Source organism: Hyperolius riggenbachi, chromosome 2 (assembly GCF_040937935.1).
Source record: "Hyperolius riggenbachi isolate aHypRig1 chromosome 2, aHypRig1.pri, whole genome shotgun sequence".
Classification (NCBI taxonomy): domain Eukaryota; kingdom Metazoa; phylum Chordata; class Amphibia; order Anura; family Hyperoliidae; genus Hyperolius; species Hyperolius riggenbachi.
The window spans coordinates 96,288,110-96,314,657 of NC_090647.1; the positions used below are offsets into that span (position 1 = coordinate 96,288,110).

At 43.1% G+C, this 26,548-nt stretch overlaps 1 long non-coding RNA gene across 2 annotated transcripts in view; it reads left to right on the forward strand.

Moving 5' to 3' along the window:
• The window catches only part of LOC137545645 (uncharacterized), a 158,872-nt gene that overhangs the window by 23,460 nt on the left and 108,864 nt on the right, over positions 1-26,548 (forward strand). For both annotated transcript variants that reach the window (XR_011026071.1, XR_011026072.1), the window contains exon 2: positions 24,763-24,959. This is a non-coding gene — a long non-coding RNA (uncharacterized lncRNA). The remainder of the gene's footprint in view (positions 1-24,762; positions 24,960-26,548) is intronic.

The following is a 26,548-nucleotide window of genomic DNA, read 5'->3' on the forward strand; positions in this document are numbered from 1 at the left end:
AGCTGGTGCCACCAGTCTATGGTCGAGGATGCACGCGCAAAAATGCACAAAGCTTTTAAAAAAAATTCCACAGGAAATCACTGGTGTTTTTCACAGACACAAGTGTGGCCTCTCCCTAACTGTTCCTCTCTCATGCCAGTTCTATGATACCTGTGTTCTGAGGTGATAGGAGCTGCTGTGAGGGGTCACGTAATTGGAGCACACTGCACACTGATAAATTTGGGTGCCGACGTAGGCACCCATGTAAAGCGCTGCTTATATCGGCTATAACAGTAAATTTGGGTGCCAGAGTTGCCCAATAAAATGGATAAATAGTGTATTTTTTCTCTTTTTTTCCCTTTAAAATGCATAGAGAATAAAATAATGACAAAAAATAACACTTCCAAAAAACCCTATTTTTGGCACAAAAAAAAACAAGCTAAGATCATTTAGGTGTGAGAAGTAGTGATAAAGTTATTGGCGAATGAATGAGAGGAGAGCTGAAATGTGAAAATTGCTTGTGCCCGTAAGGTGAAAAAAAAACAGGCTAAAGTTGTTAAAGTGAACCTCCAGACTAAAAATCTACTCAGTAGTATTGAAAAGGCTTAGTGTTTCTTTAACAGTTTCACAGCATCAGAACTTTGTTTTTCTTACCCAAGCCTCATTTTTAGCTGTACAGAAGAAAACTGTCTGGGCATTTTTCCCCTGATGCCGTGCAAAGCATGATGGGATTTCTGATGTTGTTGTTCGCCTTCTGCTGTTTTGCCGCAAATTTGTTTTTTTTTATTTTGAATTTGAGATTTAAAGCCTAGTGCGCCCAGCCGGGAGGGGTGATCTGCACATAGCAATGAGGTGTATGCTAAAGCAGTCACTCTCCCAGGACTCACTGCCTGGTCCGCCGGTGCTCATTTCTTCAGTGGGTCACCACTTTCACTAAGACAGAATCCAAATGCAAGTAGAAGGAGGCACTCAAAAGGCGTATAAACGTAGTTTTTTCCACAAGCAGCTAACACAACACGTTTCGGGGTTTCCCCCTTTCTCAAATGTACAAGCCACCACAATCGTACAAACACTAGGCTTCATAAATGTTTGTACGATTGTGGTGGCTTGTTGTAACGGTTGTGGAATTCTCTCCGTGATCAGCGCACAAGACGTGCGCTGACACTGCGGAAATCCTCCACAAGCGTATAATTTGCGGGAACCCAGCAAAAGGTGCAGAGCACCTGTAGAGGGACAAAAGGTCTCTCTTCCAGAGACCTGCAGAATGCAGACCTGAACAGTGGTCAAAAGGCTGCCTGCCTGCGCAGGCAGCCACGCGGATCCTCACACTTGTACACTTGAGAAAGGGGGAAACCCCGAAACATGTTGTGTTAGCTGCTTGTGGAATAAACTACGTTTATACGCCTTTTGAGTGCCTCCTTCTACTCGCATTTGTGATCTGGACATAGGACAGTTGGAACTGTGTCTCATGCTCCCTGTCACCTCCTTTCAACCAAAATATGGCTGCCCCCATGAAATCACAAACCTTAGCCTGTTCTGTTAAAACAGGGTGGGTAAGAGATTTTATTACCTATCTATTTTAATTAACATAACTAATGTAACTTAATGACTAAAAGTTTGTTTAGGCTGAAGTTCCCCTTTAAGGGGCCAGAGGAAGCTGGGACTAAAAGAGCGAAAGCTCAATTCCTTCTAAAACTGTTACATTAGTTTGAATACTTTGGAGGGGGTTTTAACCCCTTTGGGTTTTTGTTTCTGTTAGTATCCCCCTTGAGAAACATTTTCTCCACGTAGGTTGTGGGTGAATCTTATCTAAAGAAACATAAAGAGCAGTAAAAAATCTTTGTTGCGGTATGAGGAAGAGCTCAAACCTTGGCCAGGTGTTTAAAGCTTAGCTAGTTCTTTGCCTGGTGGTTATACTCTGGGCTCACATTACATTTCTTGATATGAGGGGAATTCTCCCTAACAGCTGTTACAACCTGACATTGGTTCACCTTCTTATACTATCAGCTCTATCCAAAATTCATGAAAAGTTTTTACTGGGACTATTTGTTAAGCGTGTTGATTAATTTTTCTCGTTATTATTCTTTATTTATATAGCGCCAATATCTTCTGTAGGGCTGTACATAGCATAAACAAATAGTGGGGAGCATGTATACATATACAGTGCATCTGGAGTCAGGACAGTGTTCACAGCGCTATTTCCACAATTTGCTATGTTACAGCCTTATTGCAAAAATGATTACATTCATTTTTTCTTCAGAACTCTACACACAACACACCATAATGACGATGGGAAAAAAAGTTTACTTGAGGTTTCGGCATATTTATTTAAAAAAAAAAAAGATAAATCACATCATGTACATAAGTATTCACTGCCTTTGCTAAATACTTTGTTGATGCCCCTTTGGCAGCAATTTCATCCTCACGTCTTTTTGAATATGATGCCACAAGCTTGCCACACCTATTCTTGGCCAATTTCCCAATTCCTCTTTGCAGCATCTCTCAAGCTCCTTCAGTCTGGATGAGAATTGTCGGTGCACAGCCATTTTACGATCTCTCCAGAGATGTTCAATTGGAATAATCATTTTGGAATAAGGCTGTATGGCCGGACCCACACTATAAGCACTTTTCTGAGTGCTTTGTGATTGATTATCGCTTTTTAAAAAAAATTCCCATTCACTTTCATTAAAATCTTAGATTAAAATTTTTCGCGGATGCAATCGCGTTTTTTTACCACAATTTTAATGAAAGTGAATGAGAGAAATTTTTAAAAAGTGCTCAGAAAGCGCTAATCAATCACAAAGCGCTCAGAAAAGTGCTTATAGTGTGGATCCGGCCTAAGATAACAAAATGTGGAAAAAGTAATGTGCAGTGAATACTTTCCGGATGCACTGTACAATTAGGACGTTCAGCAATACAAATACTGTACATACATTGCTGATGTATGGTTTGAGACATCACCAATTCTGGTACATGTTCATATGACGAATTACTGTACATCAGAAACAGAACTACTAGGAGGAGGTTGCTGCCCTTGCCAGCATAAAATCTCAGGGATCAAGAGACCCTTCTGACTTCTTACCAGTTCCGTTCCATATTCGATTTCCTTGCTCTCTGATAACTGCGTACAATGAATTCCCTGATCTGGAAAAATGTAAACTAAAATCAGGTAAGTAACACAAATACAAAGTGTAGAATACAGAAGAACAGGAAGTTGTGGCAATGCAGAGAGTCCAAAACGCTTGGCATAGTTGTTCGAGGCCCGAGTCCCAAACCGAGGTTAAAAAAGTAGGCAGTTATAATTTGTTTCTGGACCCTGTAAAACAAAACAATTCCCTCAGTTTAGTATTATATGTTTTAAGGATTTTTAAAAATAATATTTTAGGTTCTTGAATCCTTACCTTAGTTTTATTTGTAGACACAGACATCACTATACAGCACCATGTCACTGGCGGCACAGTGCATAGTCAGTTTGCTGATTGTTGCAGGTGATTACTTACTTACTAGTTCCTTACTGAGTCAGTGCCAGTGGAGGGGACTCTTGCTTCATCACTTTTAAACATGGAATCCTGGCTGGCTTGCTTCATCTGGAAGGCAAAGATAGAGCCTGACTCTTTGATTATGTAAAAGGCCCAACAAATCCTGTAAGCAGCTCAAGGAGATCAGATTGTCCCGTGGACCAGGCAGGCAACAAGCTCTGCAGCAAATGCCTGCTTGCCATGCACCATCCCAATCTATGCCATATTTTAGTGGCTATCCATATATTTTTTTAGTAACACGTTTCTGTGTTTCCAGGCCAAATGGAAGTGACATAATTCCACAAAATAGAAATCATAACTCCAAAAAATAAGCATCATTAGGGCTCAAGGGAGGTGAAGAATGGACTAGAAAGTTAACTGGAGCAGTCTGGAGTTGTGAGTACATTCTGGGAAGTCATTGCTTGCTTTGCTCTTTTCCAAACACCAGTTACTCACATAAGTATGGCATTTTAGCTATTTAGTATGACTAGTGTGCCAGGGATGTTGGTTGGCATGTTGAGGTGGTAAGCATTTTCTAAACGGACTAACTAAAACAAGGACATTCAAGCAGGACATAAAGACCCATCTATTTACCATTGCTTACCCGCCATCTTCATTGCTCCACCATACATACATCTCTTGGACATACATCCCACCCCCTCATTATGTGTCCCTCTCCCCCACCTCCCCTCTCCCCCACCTACACTTATAGATTTGCAGCAGATTTGTCCATCAGATAGATTTCTGTCAGATGCCTGTCAAATCGATTCTGACAGGAATCTATCTGATGTGTGCCACACACTAGGAACAGATTTCCAATAGACTTCAGGATGAAATCTATTGGAAATCTATTAAAAATCGATCTAAATGCATTATTGCACCATTAGATCCAATGCAACTCTATGGGTCATGGATCTGCTGCCAGCAGCAGATTGACCTAGATTTTCCATCCTGTCAGATAGATCAAATCAATTGAAATCAATCGAAATCAGCTGCAAATTGATAGATTTCAAAGAATCGATTTCCGATCGATCGATTGAAGGCTGAAATTGACCAGTGTATGGGCCCCTTTAGATTGTAAGCCTATTTGGCAGGGCCCTCTTTCCCTTGCGCTCTTCTTTGCCACCATAGTGAATCATCTGCCATATCCATCCCTACATTGCAATCTGAGCCCCATTATTTATTGTTTTATCACTTTTTTTGTGTACCATTTTTTAATGCTGCCTGTAACATCCCTGTGTAACATTGTTTATGTAATCACTCTCCTAACTTATGTATAGCACTAGAGATGGCTCGAACCTCCGATTTTTGGTTCGCAAACCTCAAACTCGAACGAAAAAGTTAGCGAACCTGCGAACTTTGCGAACCGTAATAGACGTCAATGGGCAGACGAACTTGAAAAACTACAAACACTGTTTCTGGCCACAAAAGTAATAAAAAAGATGTTTCAAGGGGTCTAACACCTGGAGGGGGGCATGGCAGAGTGGGATACATGCCAAAAGTGCCGAGGAAAATGATGGATTTGACGCACAGCAGGGTTATAATCCCAAAAAGGCAGAAATAAATCACATTGCATTGCTAAATTGGAGGCCTAAAGTGCTTGAAAACATCTTGCATGTTACATGGATCAGCAGTTAGTGTAAGTAGTGTACTGCTTCACACTGACAGACCAAACTCACTGTGTAACGCACCGCAAACAGCTGTTTGTGTAGTGATGGCCGTGCTGGACTGGGGCGCACGATCGTGAGAGTGCAGGCAATTGCAGTTTTCAAGCCCATATGGTCGGGATGAGGTAGCTCAATGACAGAGCAACTGTCCACAATGAAGCAACAACCTTATTATCTTGGGTCAGGTGTGCTCCCCAACACACTCATATAGCCAGTCATTGCTTCATTGTGATATGCAAGGTCCTTTATGAAGTGGAATTGACACATGTACATGCCTTTTGTTTTGTTGTTGCAGCCGCAGTGCAGCCAGAAAAATTAGGCATGTACACGCACCAGAAAAATTATTATTATTATGTTTCGTAGCGGCGTTGAAAATCCAGGAATCCACCTGGAGTCCTGGACCCTGTTGGTGGTTGCGGAGAAGGCAGTCAAGCGGCCTGCAGGCAAAGATGCTATGTGTGTGGACTGACTTAGTCTTCGGGCAGGCAGTAGCCATCCGGGATCCATGCCTCATTCATTTTGATAAAAGTGAGGTACTGAACACTTTTTTGACCTGACTGCTGGTGGTATAATACAATGTGCAGTTACACAGGTGCAGTGAAAAAGGTATGCACTGACTGCCGCTATAATACAATTGTGCAGTCACACAGGTGCAGTGAAAAGGTATGCAGTGAATGCTAGTGGTATGGTATAATACAATGTGCAGTTACACAGGTGCAGGGAAAAGGTATGCACTGACTGCTGCTATAATACAATTGTGCAGTCACACAGGTGCAGGGAAAAGGTATGCACTGACTGCTGCTATAGTACAATTGTGCAGTCACACAGGTGCAGGGAAAAGGTATGCACTGACTGGTGGTGGTATTGTATAATACAAAGGGCAGTCACACAGAGGCAGTGAAAAGTATGCACTGAATGTGCTGGGCCTGGCACAGTACAGCAATTAGCAAGGGCCAGCTGCGACAGACAGGGCTGTATATGCAGTGTCAGTGGCACACACACGCGCACACGCACACACACACACACACACACACACACACACACACACACACACACACACACACACACACACACACACACACACACACACACACACACACACACACACACACACACACACACACACACACACACACACACACACACAATGAACACATCAGAAGAACATTAGCTCTCAAAAGAGCTGTTTTCTCATCAACAAATATCAGCAAGGAGTAAGCTAACAGACCTCCTAACTATCGCTTTTCCTATCTCTCCAATGTCTCTCCCTTCTCTCACTAATACAGCAGCACACAGAGTGAGAACATGGCCGACGCTGCTGCCTTTTATAAGGGGGGAGGGGCTCCAGGAGGGAGTGCAGCCTGATTGGCTGCCATGTGTCTGCTAACTGTGATATAGAGGGTCAAAGTTTACCCCAAATGATGTAGTATAGGGGGCAGGTCAAACTTGCTAAGTGTTCGCGGTTCACCGCAAACTCGAACCAGCTAAGTTCGCGCGAACAAGTTCTCCGGCGAACCGTTCGGGCACTACGTGATATGTTGGTGCTTTGTAAATAAAAACAAAAGTTTGCTTTCCTAAAACAGAAAGTATTTATGATAATTCAGGTTGGAGTGAGCTTGAGATGTCTCCCAGAGCAACACTGCTGAATATATGCAAATTAACCATTGTACCCTTAGAAGCTAAACACACCTCCAGAACCGCTGGAATGCAATGATGTGTCAGCTTGTTAATTTGTACAGAGCCATAATAATCCAACATGCATACAGACTGTTTCGGATTGTTTGATCCTCATCAGTGCATGGCTTTGTAAATAAAGTTTATTGATAATAATAATAATAAGGGCAGAGGTGAAAGAATTATGGTAAAGAGCTACAGCTAGCTTAGTATCAGGGAAAAAGGCATGATAATTAGTGTAAGCTTCATAAACATAGTAAGGCGTGATTCATCTTATATTTGCAGACTGACTAATTGAATCAACTTAGTCATGTTGGACAGTGGACACAGGGAAACACATTAGCAGCAGATGCCTAACCAATTGGTAAGTATTGTAATTTCAAGGATTAAGGGCGATTGATGTTTGACTTAGCAAGAGGGTCTTAAGGTGCCTATACACTGCGTCAAATTCCCACCAATATACAGCAGATTCGATCACTGTGATCGAATCTGCTGTTAAATCGATAATACAAATGCTCGCCGATCAACAGATTTCCATCCAAAATCGATCAATCTTGTCGATCTGTCCTGGTGGAAAATTTCTCTTGATCGCCGACAGGTCGGGAGCGCGTCAATAGCGGCGTTCGATAGGCTGACGACCGACAAAGCAATACATTACCTCTCTGCTGGCGCAAGTCCCCGCTGTCCCTTCTCCGGCTGGCCATCCTCTCTTCACTTCCTGTCAGGGGAAGTTCAAACAGTAGAGTGCCCTCTGCCTTCCGCTGGTCATAGGACATGACAGAAAGTAAAAAGAAAGAAGATGCCCAGAGTGGACAGAAGGAACAGCGGGGACTCGCGCCAGTGGAGAGGTTATGTAATGCTGGGAGTGGCAGCGACAGCGAGAGCTCCAAAGATTTTGAATCGATTTCATGCTGAAATCAATTCAAAATCTGTGTTCAGTGTATGGGCAGCCAACAGATCCCTCTGTGATCAAATTAGATCAGAGAGGGATCTATCTGTTGCTTGATCTGGTGGCAATCGACCAGTGTATGGCTTTCTTTAGGGTCACTTAGGGATTGGTTAGGGTTAAGGCAAGTTTATTGGTTATTGTTAAAGGAAAGTATCAAGTGAAAATTTGATAGGACTAGCAAAGGGGGAAAGTAGTAACTAGTAGCAGGTATCAGCCATGAAAGTAGCCTCTGCTAGGTTGTAGGCCAAGATTAGGGCTTTCAAGAAAGGTGAGGAAGGTAATTTGGCTAGGGACAGTTAGTGTAATGATCGCTGCTGCAGCAGGTGTTGCTGGAAGTAGTAGTGCTGCAGCTCAGGCAGTTCTGATCTCTTTCCATGCAAGCTGCATAGCTTTGTCTGCCTTTCCCTGCTGTCAGCTTGTGAGTGATTATTATTCACCTGTGTGGGAATCTGCATGTCTGCTCCCATTGGATGACCTCAGTATAAAGATCTGCTTCCTGCAGGACTCCTCGGGTTTTCATAGCTTCAGTTTAAGCCTGTCTTGCTGTCGCTTCGGCCCCCGATCGTGTTTCTTGTTCTAAAGATACTTTGCTGGTCTTTGCATCATATATTGGTTCATTGCCAATGTATATGCATACCAGCACGTTTATTATTTTCCTTGTATTCGTTACGTTGATACATCAGTGTCGCTGATATATACGTACACGAACTGTTTATATCCTGTGTTCAGTTAGTCAGTTTTCCAGCACGTTTTGGTAGTTTGCGCGTACCGTGATCACCCGTGCTGAGGTAGTTATCCTGCTCCTGGTCCTGTTCGTGGATTGCGTTCATCTCTGCGAGGAGATAACGAATCCTTCTGAATCCTGTCCTGTTACCGTTTGTGGATTGCGTTCATCTCTGCGAAGAGATAACGAATCCTTCTGTATCCTGTTCTGTTACCGTTTGTGGATTGCGTTCATCTCTGCGAAGAGATAGCGAATCCTTCTGAGTCCTGTTCCCTGTATTACTCCAGTCCTAGTCAGCGTTCCTGCTTATGTCATATATCGGTTCATTGCCGATATATACATATGTTAGTCAGACGTTACAAATAGTTTCATTGATAGCTGTAATTGTAATACGCTAGGAAAACATACTTATTGTATATTTGTCTGTGTTACGTTCATCTATCTTGATCCTGCTATTTCCTGACTATCCTGTCCTGTCTTTGTGAGGCACGCCATCGCCGCAACGCATTGGCTGCCTCATTCCAGTCTGTGTTATTGTGGACGCTTGCTGTCACTAAGTAGTGGCTAGTTAAGCAAGCGTTCATTCTGTTTACCTGTCCTGATCTCCTCAGTTCTGGTTTATGCGCTCAGCGCTACTTTGCGCTGAGACGTTATAACGAAAGCATTGTTTGTGGCTGTCAGATCTGCACCGGCTCTGTGCGCCACAATCTCCTATTGGAGTCAGTCCTCCCCTCCACTATACTAGGGATAGCCTGTTTCCTTGTGCTGGTGTGTGTACCTCCTCCACGTCAGCTCATGCGTTGCATGCTGACTGTGGAGAATACACCACCAAGCCTTACATTATGAAAACCCCATTACCAATCCCCATTGTGGGGGAAATTTCCAGAAATTATGACACTGTTTGTCAGGGGTCCTGCTCCTTTAAAAAATTTGAAAAGCTTGGTCCTGAAGTTACAGACAAATTTATATCAGAATTGGTTAAAGTTCTGGCCAATCCCGACTTTCGGGCTTCTGCAATTTCTACCTGGTCTGATTGGATCGTTTGTGCTCTTTTTAAGGGCAAACTTTTTGATTGGGCAATCGATGTCTTAGATCACACTCAGTTTAGACAAAGTCCTTTGCAATTTATAGCTTTTGTAATTCACAATTGGTTGCGCATAGATCCATTGCCTTTTCCTCTTAATGAACTCCTGGCAGCGGGCCAATCAGCTGCTCCTTCAATTGCTTGCAAGAATGAGCAGCAAGCAGAAAGTGTTACTGATAATTTTCCTGCAGCTTTGAATAAATCACCAAAAACAGCAAGGTCAAAGGCAAAACGCAAACGTTCTAAGAAACGTGTCCAATCTGCAGAATCGTTATCCTTAGCGACTGAGACCTATAATGAGATTCTGCCATTAACAGATAATGAAATGCAATTGTCTTTCAGGGGAGTTAAATGGACTTATGAAACTACTAATGAACTTTCCTCCCTGGCTAGGGAAAATAAAGATTTTTGTTTAAAAGAATTATCTGAGTATGATTATGAGGAGATATTACAGAGTACTGAACAAATCAACTTATTTGTGAAGCAAGGAAAGTTTGCATACACTACAGTTCAGCACTTGCTACAGGTATTGGAGATTCTTAGGAATAAGGAATCTGACAATCACCTGCTAATTAACCCAATATATGTCCCTGCTACAATCATATCTGCAAACCATGATCTGCCTTTTAAGTATGCTTGGAATCCTCCATTTGAGAAAGGAGAGATGGAAGCTCTGGTCAATGAATGGAAGAATGATTCAAGTTCATTTTGTCAATTTTACAGTGCAAAAAGTGAATTAGTATTGAATGCATGCATTAAGTCTGCCTATAACCTAATAAAAACTGGTGTGTGTGGGTATGACTTTGTGGCTCCATTGATTGATGTGTGGGAACTGATTTTGGATGATTTTTATGTGACTCCGAATTCGCAAATTTGGCGTTCTGACCCGCCTGCTTCAGCACCTTTGGCTGATTCAGCAGGTGATTCGGAGCTCTTTTTGTGTGAAATTGAAGTTCCTGCAATTCCACCCTGTACCATGGATAACTCAGTGTTACTTACCAGTAAAACAGAAGCCACTGATACATTCTTAACCTTGCCCTGCGCAAATTTCTCAGCAGAGAATCCAGAGGTCCTGCTGACTTCCGAGTCCAGCCTAGCCAGTACTCATGACTCTTTGTTCAGTGAAACAGACACCAGAAAAATCTTGCCTGCCTCTGCAAACACTTCTGCAGAGATTACCTGTGTTAATAAAGTTCAACTCCTGTCTGATCCAGCAGATGCCAATAGATGCACTACATCAGTTTCCGAGTCCCAGCAATCCTGTCTAGAAACCTCAGAACCCCAGCATCTGAATTTTCCAATTTTACAAATGAATGGTGATTCAGATGCGCAAACATTGTGTCTTGATCTTCCTGTTTCTACACCTCGCTCTAGTTTCGTGAATAGCTCAGAGCATCTGCTATGTGAACCTGAAATCGCAGAATTATTACCTTGTTCAGAAAATATTCCCGTAAATTTGCCCTGTACCATGAATTGTGCAGTAGATCTCTCCAATGAAACTCAGGTCACAGAATCATTATGCTGTCCAGCAGGTGCTTCCATGGTTTTGCCCTGCAATATGGACTGTTCAGTGATCCTGTCCAGTGAAGCTGTGGTCGCAGAGTCTTATGCTTCACCCAGTACTTTGGATACTTCAAACCCTCTAGCAGAGGAGTCTGAGGCACTGCTTACCTCAGTTGGTGTTGCAGTAATATTCACTTGTCTAGCAGCTGTTTTGGAATTACAGTCTGCTCTAATAAAACTTGATAAATTTCTGCCCAGCAAAGCAGAAGCCATTGAAATATTGTCCTCGTCAGCAAGTGTGTTAGATACCTTGCCCTGTACACAGTCTGATTTAACCAATGTTGTTGAGTCCCTCTCCAGTGTTGTAACAGCCGAGGAACTACAGCCCTGTCCTCTGAATGTTTCAGAAGTCTTGCCCTGTAACATGGATAATTCTGATTCTCTGGTCAAAATAATAGAAATCTCAGAATTTCAGTCCGGTCTGATGAGTGTTCCTGAAACCCAGCCCTGTATCCTGAAAGATTCTGGTTCTCTGGCCGCTGTGGCAGAGGTTCCAGAGTCCCCTTCCTGTCCAGGGAATTCCTCAGTTTTGCCTAGTCCAGTGGGGGCTGCTGCAATACTGACTTGTTCTGCAGCGCCTCATGAGCTCCAATCCAGTGTATTAGATGAGTCTCTGTCCAGTCCAGAGGTAGTTGTGGAGTCCCTATCTGGTTCAGTGCATACATCAGAAGATTTGTCCTGTCTTGTTAGTGCCCCTGAATCTGATTTGTTACTGACTTTGCTGGAATCAGCGACATCTAAGTCTGATCCTGCATTCTCGTGTAAAAGTCCAGTAGTTGCGAAGTCTAGTCATGATGATTTTTTTTTGGCCAGTCCTGGTTTTGGTCCTGTCTTGGCTGACCCTGAGGCTCACAGTTCCTTGACATGCCCAGAGGTTTCTCTTGTGCCAGTGTGCCCAGATGTTCTTTGTGTGCCAGAATGCCCAAGTGTGTCTAAGGTGTTAGCGTGCTCTGATGCTTCCTTAGTGGGAACATGTTCTGATGTTGCCAGTCTGCCTGCATGCCCAGAGATGGTTCTGGTCCCTGAAAACCCTGATCTTGATGTTTGTCCTTGTGGCCCTGATTCGGGAATTGCCCTAGGTTCCATAGGGGTTCTTGATAGTTCTCCATGTGAGCCTAAGGGGCGTTCTGACCTATGGGGATCTCTTTGGAGCTTCAAGGTGTTCTGGGAGGTCTCTGAGAAAACTTGTCCTGGTGCCTTGGACTGGTTCAACAGTGGGTTTTGTGTTGGTAAAGACAGTCCCATTGGGCATTGCAAAGGCTTTGGCGTTTTTGAACGGTTCTTGGAAGGCGGTGGGTATCGTCAGGGAGTTTCGGAGGGCTTTCTTCTGGAAATCATGGTTCTGATGGGTGTCACACTGGGGCTTGTAGTACTGATGGGCATGGTTCTGTAGGTTCTGGTTCTGATGGGTCCAGTCTTGTGGGGACTGATTCTGGAATTCGGTCTTGCCGGGCTGTCCCGGTCATCATGAATTATCAGTCAGACTGTTTTGTTGGGAATTTCGGTTTTGAAAAGCGTCTGGAATCCGCTTTTAAGGGCGGGGGTACTGTAATGATCGCTGCTGCAGCAGGTGTTGCTGGAAGTAGTAGTGCTGCAGCTCAGGCAGTTCTGATCTCTTTCCATGCAAGCTGCATAGCTTTGTCTGCCTTTCCCTGCTGTCAGCTTGTGACTGATTATTATTCACCTGTGTGGGAATCTGCATGTCTGCTCCCATTGGATGACCTCAGTATAAAGATCTGCTTCCTGCAGGACTCCTCGGGTTTTCATAGCTTCAGTTTAAGCCTGTCTTGCTGTCGCTTCGGCCCCCGATCGTGTTTCTTGTTCTAAAGATACTTTGCTGGTCTTTGCATCATATATTGGTTCATTGCCAATGTATATGCATACCAGCACGTTTATTATTTTCCTTGTATTCGTGTTACGTTGATACATCAGTGTCGCTGATATATACGTACACGAACTGTTTATATCCTGTGTTCAGTTAGTCAGTTTTCCAGCACGTTTTGGTAGTTTGCGCGTACCGCGATCACCCGTGCTGTGGTAGTTATCCTGCTCCTGGTCCTGTTCGTGGATTGCGTTCATCTCTGCGAGGAGATAACGAATCCTTCTGAATCCTGTCCTGTTACCGTTTGTGGATTGCGTTCATCTCTGCGAAGAGATAACGAATCCTTCTGTATCCTGTTCTGTTACCGTTTGTGGATTGCGTTCATCTCTGCGAAGAGATAGCAAATCCTTCTGAGTCCTGTTTAGTGTTGGGCGAACACCTGGATGTTCGGGCCGAACAGGCCGAACATGGGCCAGATGTTCGGCATGTTCGGCCCGAACGCCGAACTCAATGGAAGTCAATGGGACCCCCGAACATGCCCATTTTGGGCATAAGGGGGGAGCATGCCCCGATCGCGGGGGGGTCGGAAATTCCCCCCACCCCCTCCGCTAGCGCTCCCCCCTCTGCCCGCTTCCCCATAAAAAAAGTTTAAGGCAAGTTAAATAGTACTTGGTGGCTGGCACTGGCAGTGGAGTGAGGAGGAGGAGGAGTCCGAGTAGCAGAGTGACGCGTTGAGGCCGGGCAGCGGGCGGTTCAGCGGTAGTACCCTTGTGGTACTTCCGCCCTTTCTGTGACCTCACGTCCTCTACGTGATGACGCATACGAGGGTACGTGTGACGCGTACCCTCGTATGCAGAGGACGTGAGGTCAGAGAAAGGGCGGAAGTACCACAAGGGTACTACCGCTGAACCGCCCGCTGCCCGGCCTCAACGCGTCACTCTGCTACTCGGACTCCTCCTCCTCCTCACTCCACTGCCAGTGCCAGCCACCAAGTACTATTTAACTTGCCTTAAACTTTTGTATGGGGAAGCGGGCAGAGGGGGGAGCGCTAGCGGAGGGGGTGGGGGGAATTTCCGACCCCCCCCCGCGATCGGGGCATGCTCTCCCCTTATGCCTGCGACACCATAGGGGGGCCGTAATGCGGCATGTTCGGGCGAACAGGGCCCGTTCGGCGGCCATTCAGTAGTTCGGGGCGAACCCGAACTTAAAAGGCCGAACACCATCAGGTGTTCGGCCGAACTCGAACATCACCCGAACAGGGTGATGTTCTGCAGAACCCGAACAGTGGCGAACACTGTTCGCCCAACACTAGTCCTGTTCCCTGTATTACTCCAGTCCTAGTCAGCGTTCCTGCTTATGTCATATATCGGTTCATTGCCGATATATACATATGTTAGTCAGACGTTACAAATAGTTTCATTGATAGCTGTAATTGTAATACGCTAGGAAAACATACTTATTGTATATTTGTCTGTGTTACGTTCATCTATCTTGATCCTGCTATTTCCTGACTATCCTGTCCTGTCTTTGTGAGGCACGCCATCGCCGCAACGCATTGGCTGCCTCATTCCAGTCTGTGTTATTGTGGACGCTTGCTGTCACTAAGTAGTGGCTAGTTAAGCAAGCGTTCATTCTGTTTACCTGTCCTGATCTCCTCAGTTCTGGTTTATGCGCTCAGCGCTACTTTGCGCTGAGACGTTATAACGAAAGCATTGTTTGTGGCTGTCAGATCTGCACCGGCTCTGTGCGCCACAATCTCCTATTGGAGTCAGTCCTCCCCTCCACTATACTAGGGATAGCCTGTTTCCTTGTGCTGGTGTGTGTACCTCCTCCACGTCAGCTCATGCGTTGCATGCTGACTGTGGAGAATACACCACCAAGCCTTACAGTTAGCCAGTGCCACTGCAAAGATTGGTGTTAGGTCAGATGTCAGATATAGGGAAGGTATTTAGTTAAGGTTAGTCAAGTTGACAAAGGTATATTATGAGAAGTGTGGCATTTGTTTGGGCCCTTCTCAAGAGTCACATAAACTAGACATAGAGTTCCAAATGTCCACATTACAATAGACTTACAAAGGGGGACTCTCTGGGTGGCATACACGGGTAAAGAACTGCCTGAGATCCGACAGCCTATAGTATTCTCAGTGTGTTGGTAATGCCACCACTTCCCCTGGAATAGGGATGCCATTGGATACACTAAGTAAGTACCCACTGTGTATGTTTAAATAACGACCAGCTAACGCCAATAGGCGGCGCCTGGTCGTTTGTGGTTTCCCATGGAAACGGCCGCTCGTTCGATCGGCTGTTCCATGTCAGTTCACGGAGGGTGTCTCCGTGAACAGCCTGCGAGCCTCTGATCACGACTCACAGGCGATTGTCGATCCCCGGCCTCTGATTGGCCGGGGATCGCCGCAGTCTGATAGGCTGAAGCCTATTAGAGGCGGCGCAGGATGGATTGCCATCCTGTGCCGCCCACAGTAAGGAGGAGAGGGAGGGAAGAAGAGGGAGGGAGAATAGCGCTGCAGACGGGGGGCTTTGAGGAGACCCCCCCCAGCAGGACATCCCCCTAGTGGGGAAAAAAGGGGGGCAGTCTGATCACCCTGCCTGCCTGCTGATTGGGCTTGAGAGCCTGAGCAGCACTGGTCAGCGAATTATCCCCTGGTCCTTGAGTGGTCAAATTGACAATACTAAAGGTGGCACAGAAAGCACAAAGAAGGCACAAAAATGGGCACATGTAGGGCTGGTCTGAAATGCCCATTTCTGATTCCATGGAAATTCTGATTTCTGCCACGCCAATTTCTGATTTATATTTTCTGATTTTCCATTTTTCCGATTTTCCATTTTCCTTTTTTCAATTTCTGGGGAGTATTTTATTAGGTATGCACAATTAGAGGTAAAGAGGTGCCCTGGTTGAAATAAACATACATATATCCAGGCACATCGCCTCTAGTTAGGACATTAAATAAATTATTAGGGAAAGGGAGGTGCTGAAGGGGGTGTGGCTAAAAACAGAAAAAATCAATTAACCCTTCGCACACTCACATGCAAATGTTCAAACAAATGCATTCACAGATTTACTCATCCATGAACTGGTTGAAATAAAAGCATCTAAAAACAGCTTAAAATCAAGGAAATAATGAGTTGGCTTACCTCAATAACTAAAATCCTTATATATGACAAAAGATTTTTATTTAGGGCTCATTTCCACTGTTGCGACGCGATTTTGCCGGCATTCCGACGCTTGTAAAAACGCATGCGGATGCGTTTCCACATGCGTTTTTACCCGCGATTTCGCGTGCGATTTCGCATGGCAGGGTGCCATGCGAAATTAACCATGACACTGCCAGGGCAAAATAACATTGAAAAAGGTGCGAAATCGCACGCAAATCGCGGGTAAAAAACGCATGTAAAAAACGCATGCGTTTTTACTATTAAATACATTAGCGACGATTCGCACGGATTCCCGACGCAGGCGAATTCGGTGGGTCCCGTCGTGCAGATTTGGCCCGCCGCCAAATCGCTCCCGCACGCCGCACATATGGAAACAGCCCCGGCCACTTCAATGTACCAAGCGAATCCGCATCTCGTCGCCGCATGCAGATTCGCTATGGTGGAAACGAGCCCTTAGCACAGGCAACGCGTTTTGCGGGTCCAAGCCCGCTTCATCAGGCCTATAAAAGTGCCAAATGAACAAGTTGATATGGCAAAGGGAGCCTTTTATTAGTTAGTTTTTGCATCTGAGAATGCAAAAATACAAAAAGAAAGACAGAAATCGAAAAAAAATTGGAATGATGTGATTGGTCAAAGAAATTATTGTGGTAATCAGATTTTTTCACAAAAATTCTGCATTCTCTGATTGGTTCAGTGCTTCTGAGTTCTGTGATTGGGATAACATTACCACGTTGCAGTAAATCAAATTTCCACAGAATTCCGATTTCGGAATTCCAATCGGCAAATGTGGAAATTTCTATTGCGCAGAATCCAAATGAGCAACCCTAGCATGTACGGTAATTGGTAATAGGTAATAATGTACATTTCATTATAACTTATATACAAATTTCAATTTAAGAATAAACCTGTAGACCTTTGTTTGTAACACAGGGACTGCCTATTTATGGGTAATAAATCATGGAGTAGGGGCAGAACTTCCCAAGGGAAGAGTTTTTACTCAACAGAGATGGCCAACAATGCTTCAAGTGACTTTGTGTGCAGATGATAGCATTCCAACAGAACATTTTCAACAGAAATATTCAGTAATGTGAGTCTGTTTTGGGTCTTCCTATGTATGTTAGAAGAGGTACAATGTCCATTGGTGAGCAATATTAGGAAGTAACCTGTCAAGGGCATTAGAAAAGGATCAAAGTCTTCTCAAAACGTGAAAAAAATGTTATTTTACCGCAAAAACTTGTTATTTGTTATTCGCTACTCTTTATAGGGATAAAGAGTACTTTCAATAGAAAAGTATACCTTTTGATTTCAGTAAATATGACCTCCTAATGCTATAAATTCAACAGATAACCCTTATTAGTTTTTTACAACCTCTAAAATGGTTTGAATCTCCTAATTCGAAATATTGCATTTTACAATTTTTTTGTGAAAAATATATAGTTATTATTAGGAGGTTTGATCAGTAATAAAACTCTAATTGTTGATGACTCCAAAATTATGCTGACTGCCACTTGGAACAACTATTCAGGAAAATCAGAGAAAAATAGCATTTGCGTGTGTAATTTTTAAACCACATCACATATATCAACCCTTATTAACCGGAATTGCTTCCATTGAGCTGTAGAAGTTGCCTTCAGCTTTTTACAGCTGTCAAGTACAAATCCTCATTGTTTAACACCCTCTAGGCAAAACCAAGTTACAAATGTAATTGTAAATCTGTTTCCACAGAGCAGCTACTCAGAGAAGAAAGCATTGCGGTTATTTACAGTTAGGGCAGACATGTCTATCCTCATGGATTGAAGAACTGGGTCTTCTGACTCACACGTTCAATAGAGGAGACTCCTGCAAGCACAGGTTCACAACTGAGGTATGATTCATACGTGTCAGTCTTGCATAGCTCTTCAAGGGGCCAGCTTTGGGTCACTTGGTACCCAGTGCAACTAGAGGTGCTCTCATGCAATTTATTTCATGTGAACTAAATCATTTAGCTAATAACACACTCACTTAAATTGTATCATCTAAACTTAAAATTGTGCACACTACGAAAAAAAACAACTAAAAACATTTTGGGCTTGATTCACTAAAGGGTGCTAAGTGTTAGCACACCAGTGAAAAGCCCCTTAGCACGTGCAAAGTGACTTTGCATGCGCTAATATGTTTGCATGCGCAAAGTTTAGCGCTGTGCCCAGCAAAACGTTGCACTGGTGTACGCAAAACGTTGAAGAGTCCTCGTGCAAAATAGCCTGAAAAGCTATTTTGCACCCGGACGGTGCGACATCTCGCGTGCACCAATGCGATGTTTTGGGCGCACCGGATAGCGTGCGATCAGTAACAGCTTAGCACCCTAGTTTGCACGTGCAAAGCTTTTAGGCGTGCTATTTCTGTTACCAGCTTTAGTGAATCAAGCCCTTTATCTTTGCCCCTAAGAGTGTCGCTCTCAATTTCGCATTGAAAATAGCATTTTCGATTTTGAGAATAGTTTCACGAAAATAGATTGTTTTTTCACAATATGGTAAAAAATTCACAAAAACGCATTATTTTTTACAGCAAAAATGTGAAAACGTGTTATTTTACCACAAAAACTTGTTATTTTTTATTTGCTGCCATTTTTGCTCGAAAGTCGGATTAAACATAATTAAGGCACGGTGGCGTAGTGGTTAGCTCTCTCGCCTTGCAGCGCTGGGTCCCTGGTTCGAATCCCAGCCAGGGCACTATCTGCAAAGAGTTTGTATGTTCTCTCCGTGTCTGCGTGGGTTTCCTCCGGGCACTCTGGTTTCCTCCCACATTCCAAAAACATACGGATAAGTTAATTGGCTCCCCCTAAAAATTGGCCCTAGACTACAGTACTTACACTACATAATATAGACATATGGCAATGGTAGGGATTAGATTGTGAGCTCCTTTGATGGACAGTTAGTGACAAGATATATATATATATATACACTGTACAGCGCTGCGTAATATGTTGGCGCTATATAAATACTAAATAATAATAATAAGGCACAAAGAATATCAGGATTTTTGCTTATCACTGGTAGCTTAGAGGCCTGATACTTAATACTTAAGGTATGAATAAAAAATCAGCTTTACTCACCTGGGGCTTCTACCAGCCCCCTGCAGCCGTCCCATGCACTTGCAGTCACTTACGGATCCTCCGGGCCCACGCCGCCAGCTAGTTTCATTTTTGCGAGGGCAGGGTCTGCAGAGAGACGGCTGCAGGGGGTTGGTAGAAGCCCCAGGTAAGTAAAACTGATTTTTTTTTACTCATGCCTTAAAGGGACTCCGAGCAGTGCAGAAACTATGGAAAGATGGATATCATTTTAAAGCTCTCTTTCTCCTCTTTCCAATGATATATAAACCGCCACCCTACGCCTTTAAGTTTTCGCTATTTTCGCGATTGAAATTGCCGTGGTCGCGATTTCAATCGCTAAAATAGAGAAAACTAAAAGGCGTAGGGTGACGATTTAGGTGTCGCCAGAAAGAGGAGAAAGAGAGCTTTAAAATGATATCCATCTTTCCATAGTTACTTGTATTACACAGGACGACACTTTCCCCAGTGTCAGCAGCTCCATTCAGCAGAATAGAGCTGCTGACTTTAGGAAAAAGTCGCCCTGTGTAATACAATGTAACTATGGAAAGATGGGTATCATTTTAAAGCTCTCTTTTTCCTCTTTCTGGCGACACCTAAATCGTCGCCCTACGCCTTTTAGTTTTCTCTATTTTCGCGATTGAAATCGCAGCCGCAGCATTTTCAATCGCGAAAATAGTGAAAACTAAAAGGCGTAGGGCGGCGGTTTATATATCATTGAAAAGAGGAGAAAGAGAGCTTTAAAATGATATGCATATTTCCATAGTTTCTGCACTGCTCGGAGTCCCTTTAAGTATCCATTTAAATTGCAACTTTAGGAAAAAAGATTTTACTTTTTAAAATGGTTAAAATGGTTTGGGATTTTTATGGTTGTTTTGTGACCCCAACTGAGAGAATTTCCATGTACATTTAAAATGGGTGGTGTGAGAATTTGGGTGCCAGGTATAGCCAAAAATAGAATATCAGTAAATACCTATAATCTACTAGGAATCAGTGGGTTATTCGGAAAGTAAAATATTGGTAATTTTTAACAATATTTGACTGTAGCCTAACCTAACTTTTTTCTCACACAGAGCCTTCCCTTTACTCATGCCTAAATACCTAAACCTAGCCCACCATACCATGCCTAACGTTAACCACCCCCCTCTGAAGCCTAACCCCAACCACCCCCTCTGGTGCCTAACCCTAGACCCCACCCAGAGATGCCTAAACCTAAGTCTAACCAGTGCCTATTTCTATCACCCCTTTCTTAGCTAAAGCCTGCCAATAAAATGGGGGCCCCCTTATAGCTGCAAATATGATGATTATTATTATTTTTTAATTATAAAGCGCCAGCATATTCCGCAACGCTTTACAAAGCAAAAAGAGATGACACGGGGGAATATAGGTACAACCAAAAATGTACAGCAGAGTCTCAAGCTGCATAAATATTGCAACAAAAAACAGTAAACATTAAGAGGATGATGACCCTGCTCTTGCAAGCTTGCAATCTAAAGGGTAGTGGGGAACACACTAGGTAAGGAGTCGTGGGGGGAGGGGGGATGAGGCAGTGAGCCTTTGGCTCTGATTACATTGTGAACAGATAAGTAAATAGGGGCTATACAATGTTATAAGCTTGTCTGAATAGGTGTGTTTTAAGAGTGCGTTTAAAGATGTCCAAGTTTGGAGCATGACGTACAAGCTGTGGAAGAGAGTTCCAGATGAGGGATGATGCTCATGGGAAGCCCTGGATGTGAGCATGAGAGGAGGTTATCAGCATAGAAGTCTTTACTGAAGAAATAGTGCAGAGATAAATTATACACAACAATCAGGTAATGCAGCTTACTTAGAAGCGAGAGGAACACAGAATTAATACAAAAAATGACAATACCATAGAAATCATAATCACACATTACAGACAGTGACGTCTTGTGGTTGCTTCATTATACTACAGCTTAAGTAATAACGTTGCTAAATCCAACAGAAAAGGTAATTTGGGTGCTGGAGGTACCTGATAATATAGCAAGTGCCAGGCCACTACTGATATATGAAAAATCAGTGGGATGCCAGGCAGCTGGTATTGTCTGAAAGGAAATAAATATGGCCGCCTCCATATCTCTCACTTCAGTTGTCCTATTTGTTATGTCAAACTTAAGGTCCATACACACGCCCAATAAAAGTCACAGAAAACAGACGGCTTTGTTGGTGACGTTGTTGAAAAGACTTGTCGTTTCTGCACACCCATATTGCCAGTGACCAACTCATGCAAATTCTGCGCTTGCAAGCGAAAACAACATTATGCATGACATGTCCACATTCAGTAGAACAATGTCCTTTAAACGACATTGTACACATGGGGCCAACTGCATGATATCTGCCCAACAGTCATGTGAGTTGATAATGCAGACGGATGGGGCAAAATGCCTGGTATCGGTCCCTTGTCATGCCATTTGGCTACATTTTTGCACACAATTTTAGTCCAACACGGCACAATCTATCAATTGTCGGACCTTTCAAATGACTTTAGTTGTGCATGTGTACGAGGCTTTACTCAGGTAGGGATGGTCGGAAATGCCAACTTCTGATTCTGCGGAAATTCAAATTTCTGCCAATGTCGATAACCGATTCTGCGGATTTCAATTTTTCAAGGAATATTTTTTTGGGTCATTTTTTGGCTAAATACTTCCGAGTTGAATCTACATTCTCTGATTGGTCCAATGCTTCTGAGTTCTGTGATTGGGCTAAAATTACCTAGTTGCATTAATGCAGTATTCCCACAGAAATCCGGTTTCCAATTTCCATTCTCTGATTTCTGAGGAGTCTTTTCTTTGGTAATTTTTTTGTACTCTCTGATTGGCCAAATACTTCCACATTGACTCTGCATTCTCTGATTGGTCCAATGCTTCCGAGTTCTGTGATTGGGCAAAAATTACTGAGTTGTAATGCGGCACTTGTGCAGAAATCCGATTTCGGATTAGAAATGCAGATTGGAAATGTTGTGGAAATTGCGAAATTCGAATGAGCATTACTATTACTCAGGCTTGTCTTTAGGTGTATACTTGGCAGCCAGCACTTTGTCCAAATACATAGGGCTTGATTCACAAAAGAGTGCTAACTGTTAGCACGGCCGTTTTTGCGTGAATTTTCACGTTCGCGCGCGATCGTGAATTTTCGCGCACAATTTTCACGCAGAATCATTAACGAATTTGCGGGGAAATTCACGTTTGCATGTTAAACCGTTTAATTGCGTGCGAAAATTCGCGATCGCGCGGAAACGTGAAAATTCGCACGAAAACGGCAGTGCTAATAGTTAGCACACTTTTGTGAATCAAGCCCATAGTGTTTTTATTCTCCCTACACATTCATTCTTCTGGGCTGGAAACATTGCTTTAAAAAAAATAATAAATAAATCCTTTCTACCCTTTACAAAGGGGATAACTACGGTATTCTAAAGGGTCATACACACCTACTAACAAGCTGTTAAACTATCCTTCAAACTTGGTCTGTTGGAAGATAAGTTGTTGGTGTGTACGGTTTGCAAACAAACAAATGACCAACTGATATCAATCTGCCCAACTATCATGCAGGTTGGAACGAGTGTACAATTCTTTCGAACAACTTTGTTGCTTTTGAATGTGGACATGTTGTGCAGTATGTCATTTAGCTTTCGCACATAGGGCTTGATTCACTAAACCATGATAACTGATATCATGGCCGCACTAGCGTTTTCGCACGCAATTGGGAATTTTTGCACGCAATCATGAATTTTTGCACTCGAAAATTTGCGATTGCGCTGGCGCAGCCGTGATATGAGTTATCACGGTTTAGTGAATCAAGCCCATAGTGTTTGAAGGGGCACTATTGTGAACAATTTTAAAATTTAAAATATGTGCAAACAAACAAATAAGAAGTACATCTTTTCCAGAGTAAAATGAGCCATATATTACTTTTCTCCTATGTTGCTGTCACTTACAGTAGGTAATAGAAATCTGACAGAAGCAACAGGTTTTGGACTAGAAAAAGATATTTTTCGCAATAGTGCCCCTTTAAGTGAGTTGGTTGTTTAGTTGGTTGCCATGTGTGTACGTACTTGTCATGTAAACAGTTGTACAGTTGGTCATGATGTGCGGTTGGTTGTGCATTAAGTTGGACATGTGAGCCTAAAACAGAGCCACTCTGTCCTACTGGCACCAAATAGAACAATGGGAGTGAAGACAACGCTCAAATTTTTAGTATACTGGGAAATTCTGTAGTTGCTTTCTATAATTCTGTATTGCTTTGGTGTATGGGTCCAATATTTTATATGTAATCAATAATGGGAAAAAATTGTTCATTTGAACATCAAATTATTAAAATTAACGCGTCTGTAGCATCAACTTTTCACCTTTTTTCCCCACACAGACATGACTTAGAAGTATTTTCCATATTGAGTAAAACTGATTTATGTTCCATGCATAAAACCTGAACACCGACAAGTCCTAGATTAGTGCCCTGACACCTGGAGCTCATGGCTGGCCCTCCTGACATCTGTATTGGTGGTTCTCTGCTGTCCGCTCTCCTATTTCACTTTCTTATACATGACAGTAGAAGTTATTTACAGACCATAAAGAATTCAACAGGCAAAGAGGAGCTGTCTGTCAGCAGCACATTCCACAATGCCTGACATCCAGTTGTAGGGCTTTACAAATATCTCACAGTTTAAAAAGGGCTATGGGCTAATTTTCTCCCTTTATGGTGCATCTGTTCCAATATTTGCTTACATGCATTTATGATCTGCATTCACATTGTGGTCTTATGTTTAAATCGAGAGTTACAAACTACCCAGCAAGCTCATGGTGAACCAGAACACACACTCCTAGGAGCGTGTAAGGGGCTACAAAAGAGCCAAAAGCCCTCTCACTACGATGTTTTGCAAAACAAAAGTTTGCCTTCTTGAAGGACAGCCTGCCTGGCTGGATGAAGCCCCAGGTAAGGTAAGTAGATCCTGTTTTTTTTATTTTACCTCCAACTTGTCCTTTAAAACAGAAGGTACAGTGATGCATTGTGGAAGACAACCTGAATTATAGCAAATACCTTCTATTCTAAGAAGGCAAACTTTTGTTTTGTTATGTTTAAATCAGAGTTCCAAAAGGATTTATTTGTATAAAGGGGTCACCATGCTGTCTAAGCATAGATGGGGATAAGATAAATCATAGCCAACAGAATCACAAGATTTTAGTCAAACTTCTGGTCGAATCGCAAGAATCTTGCGAAATGGTTTTATGAAACTGGCATTATGATAGCTCCAGTGTGTTAGCATTGCTACAGTAGTGTGAGCATAGTGTGTTGTGTGTACATTATTATTATGCTCATTATTGTGTATTTATATAGTGCTGTGACATCTTCCAGTTTGTTTACATAGTGACCATAGCCACAAGATTAATGGTGGCCATACACTTATTGATTTTTTTTGCACTGTTATCCAGCCTATTCAATCATTTGGTTGTATCTGCTTGAAATGGATGCATGCCGAAAAAAATTCCTGATTGACTGATTTTTTTGCCCGCAGGAAGCAAAATTTCAGTTGATCGGCCTGTGTGATGCAAATATTAAAGGCTAAATACTTGAGGCCTCTAGTGGTCACATAAGGTATGTTCCATGGTGCCCTCTATAACATACACCGCACAGAAGCCCTGGGACTAGGGAGTGAGGAGAGGAAGAAGAAGCCAGCTGGGAGAAAAGAGACTGGAACCACACCACAACAAGGTAAGAGAAGCCCCGCTGGGCAGGGAAGGGGGGGGGGGGGGGTGCACAGATTTTCAATATCATCCTGAAATCAATCTGTGTGGAGTGTGTGGAGGGATTTGACCAGATAGATTCCTCTCTGATCAGATAATGTTTGAAGAGGGATCTATCTGTTGGCCATATCAACTGGTGTTAGGCCACCTTAAAGAGAATCTGTATTGTTAAAATCGCTCAAAAGTAAACATACCAGTGCGTTAGGGGACATCTCCTATTACCCTCTGTCACAATTTCGCCGCTCCTCGCCGCATTAAAAGTGGTTAAAAACAGTTTTTAAAAGTTTGTTTGTAAACAAACAAAATGGCCACCAAAACAGGAAGTAGGTTGATGTACAGTATGTCCACACATAGAAAATACATCCATACATAAGCAGGCTGTATACAGCATTCCTTTTGAATCTCAAGAGATCATTTGTGTGTTTCTTTCCCCCATGCACTGAAGTTTCAGGCTGCTCTTTTCTTCTTGCAAACAGCTTTGCCCTTGTTTGTAATTCCTCAGTATGTGAAAGCCCAGCCAGCTCAGAGGACGATTTATCCAGCTGATTAGAGCAGCTTCTCTCTTCTCTCTTATCTAAATAACACACAGGCAGTGTGCATAGAGGGGCCAGAAAGGGTGAGTTCATAGCAGAACCACAACACTGAAGAACTTGGCAGCCTTCCAGACACAGGCCGACAAGTCTGACAGGGGAAAGATACATTGATTTATTACAGAGACTGTCATAGTAGAAAGTGCTGCAGTTAGCCAGAACACATTAGAATAGCTTTTGGAACATGTAGGATGATAAAAAACAGGATGCAATTTTTGTTACGGAGTCTCTTTAAGACCTTGTTCACATCATAAATCGCAATCGCTGACACCAGCATTTTGCGATTTTGTGGGCGATCTCTTTTAGAGCCTCCCGGCGCTTAACTGCGCGTTAGTGATTTTTACTAAACCGCTTTTCTAAGTGCTTTTGCAGAGCGATTCATTTTTTCACTTCCTGGCGTCAGTCAGGAAGTGAACTTTTTGAGCCGGAAAAGAATAAATACAATGGGCTTGATTCACTAAGACAAATAGCATGCCTTATCAGAGTTAACATGCCTTATCAGAGTTAACACACCCTGACAGAGTTAACATGCCTTATCAGAGTAGCATAGCGACCGCTACAAACTTATGCCTGTTAATTGGCAATGACGACAGCTTGACTCATCCAGCCTTGAGCCCCTACGGGTCCTATCACTTTAAAGGACTTTATCCCAGCACTTTGATTGGCCCAATAGGCTGCCAAGTGAAACTCAAGTGACAGGCAGCCTACTGGGCCAATTAAAGTGCGGGGATAATGTCCTTTAAAGTGATTGGACCCGTAGGGGCTCTCAGGGCAGGATGAGTGGAGCTCTCCTCATTGCCAATTAGCAGGCATAAGTTCGTAGTGATTGCTATGCTACTCTAATAAGGCATGCTAACTCTGACAAGGTGTGCTAACTCTGATAAGGCATGTTAACTCTGATAAGGCATGCTATTTGTCTTAGTGAATTAAGCCCCATGTATTTATTCTAAAAAGCGCCCAGGAAATC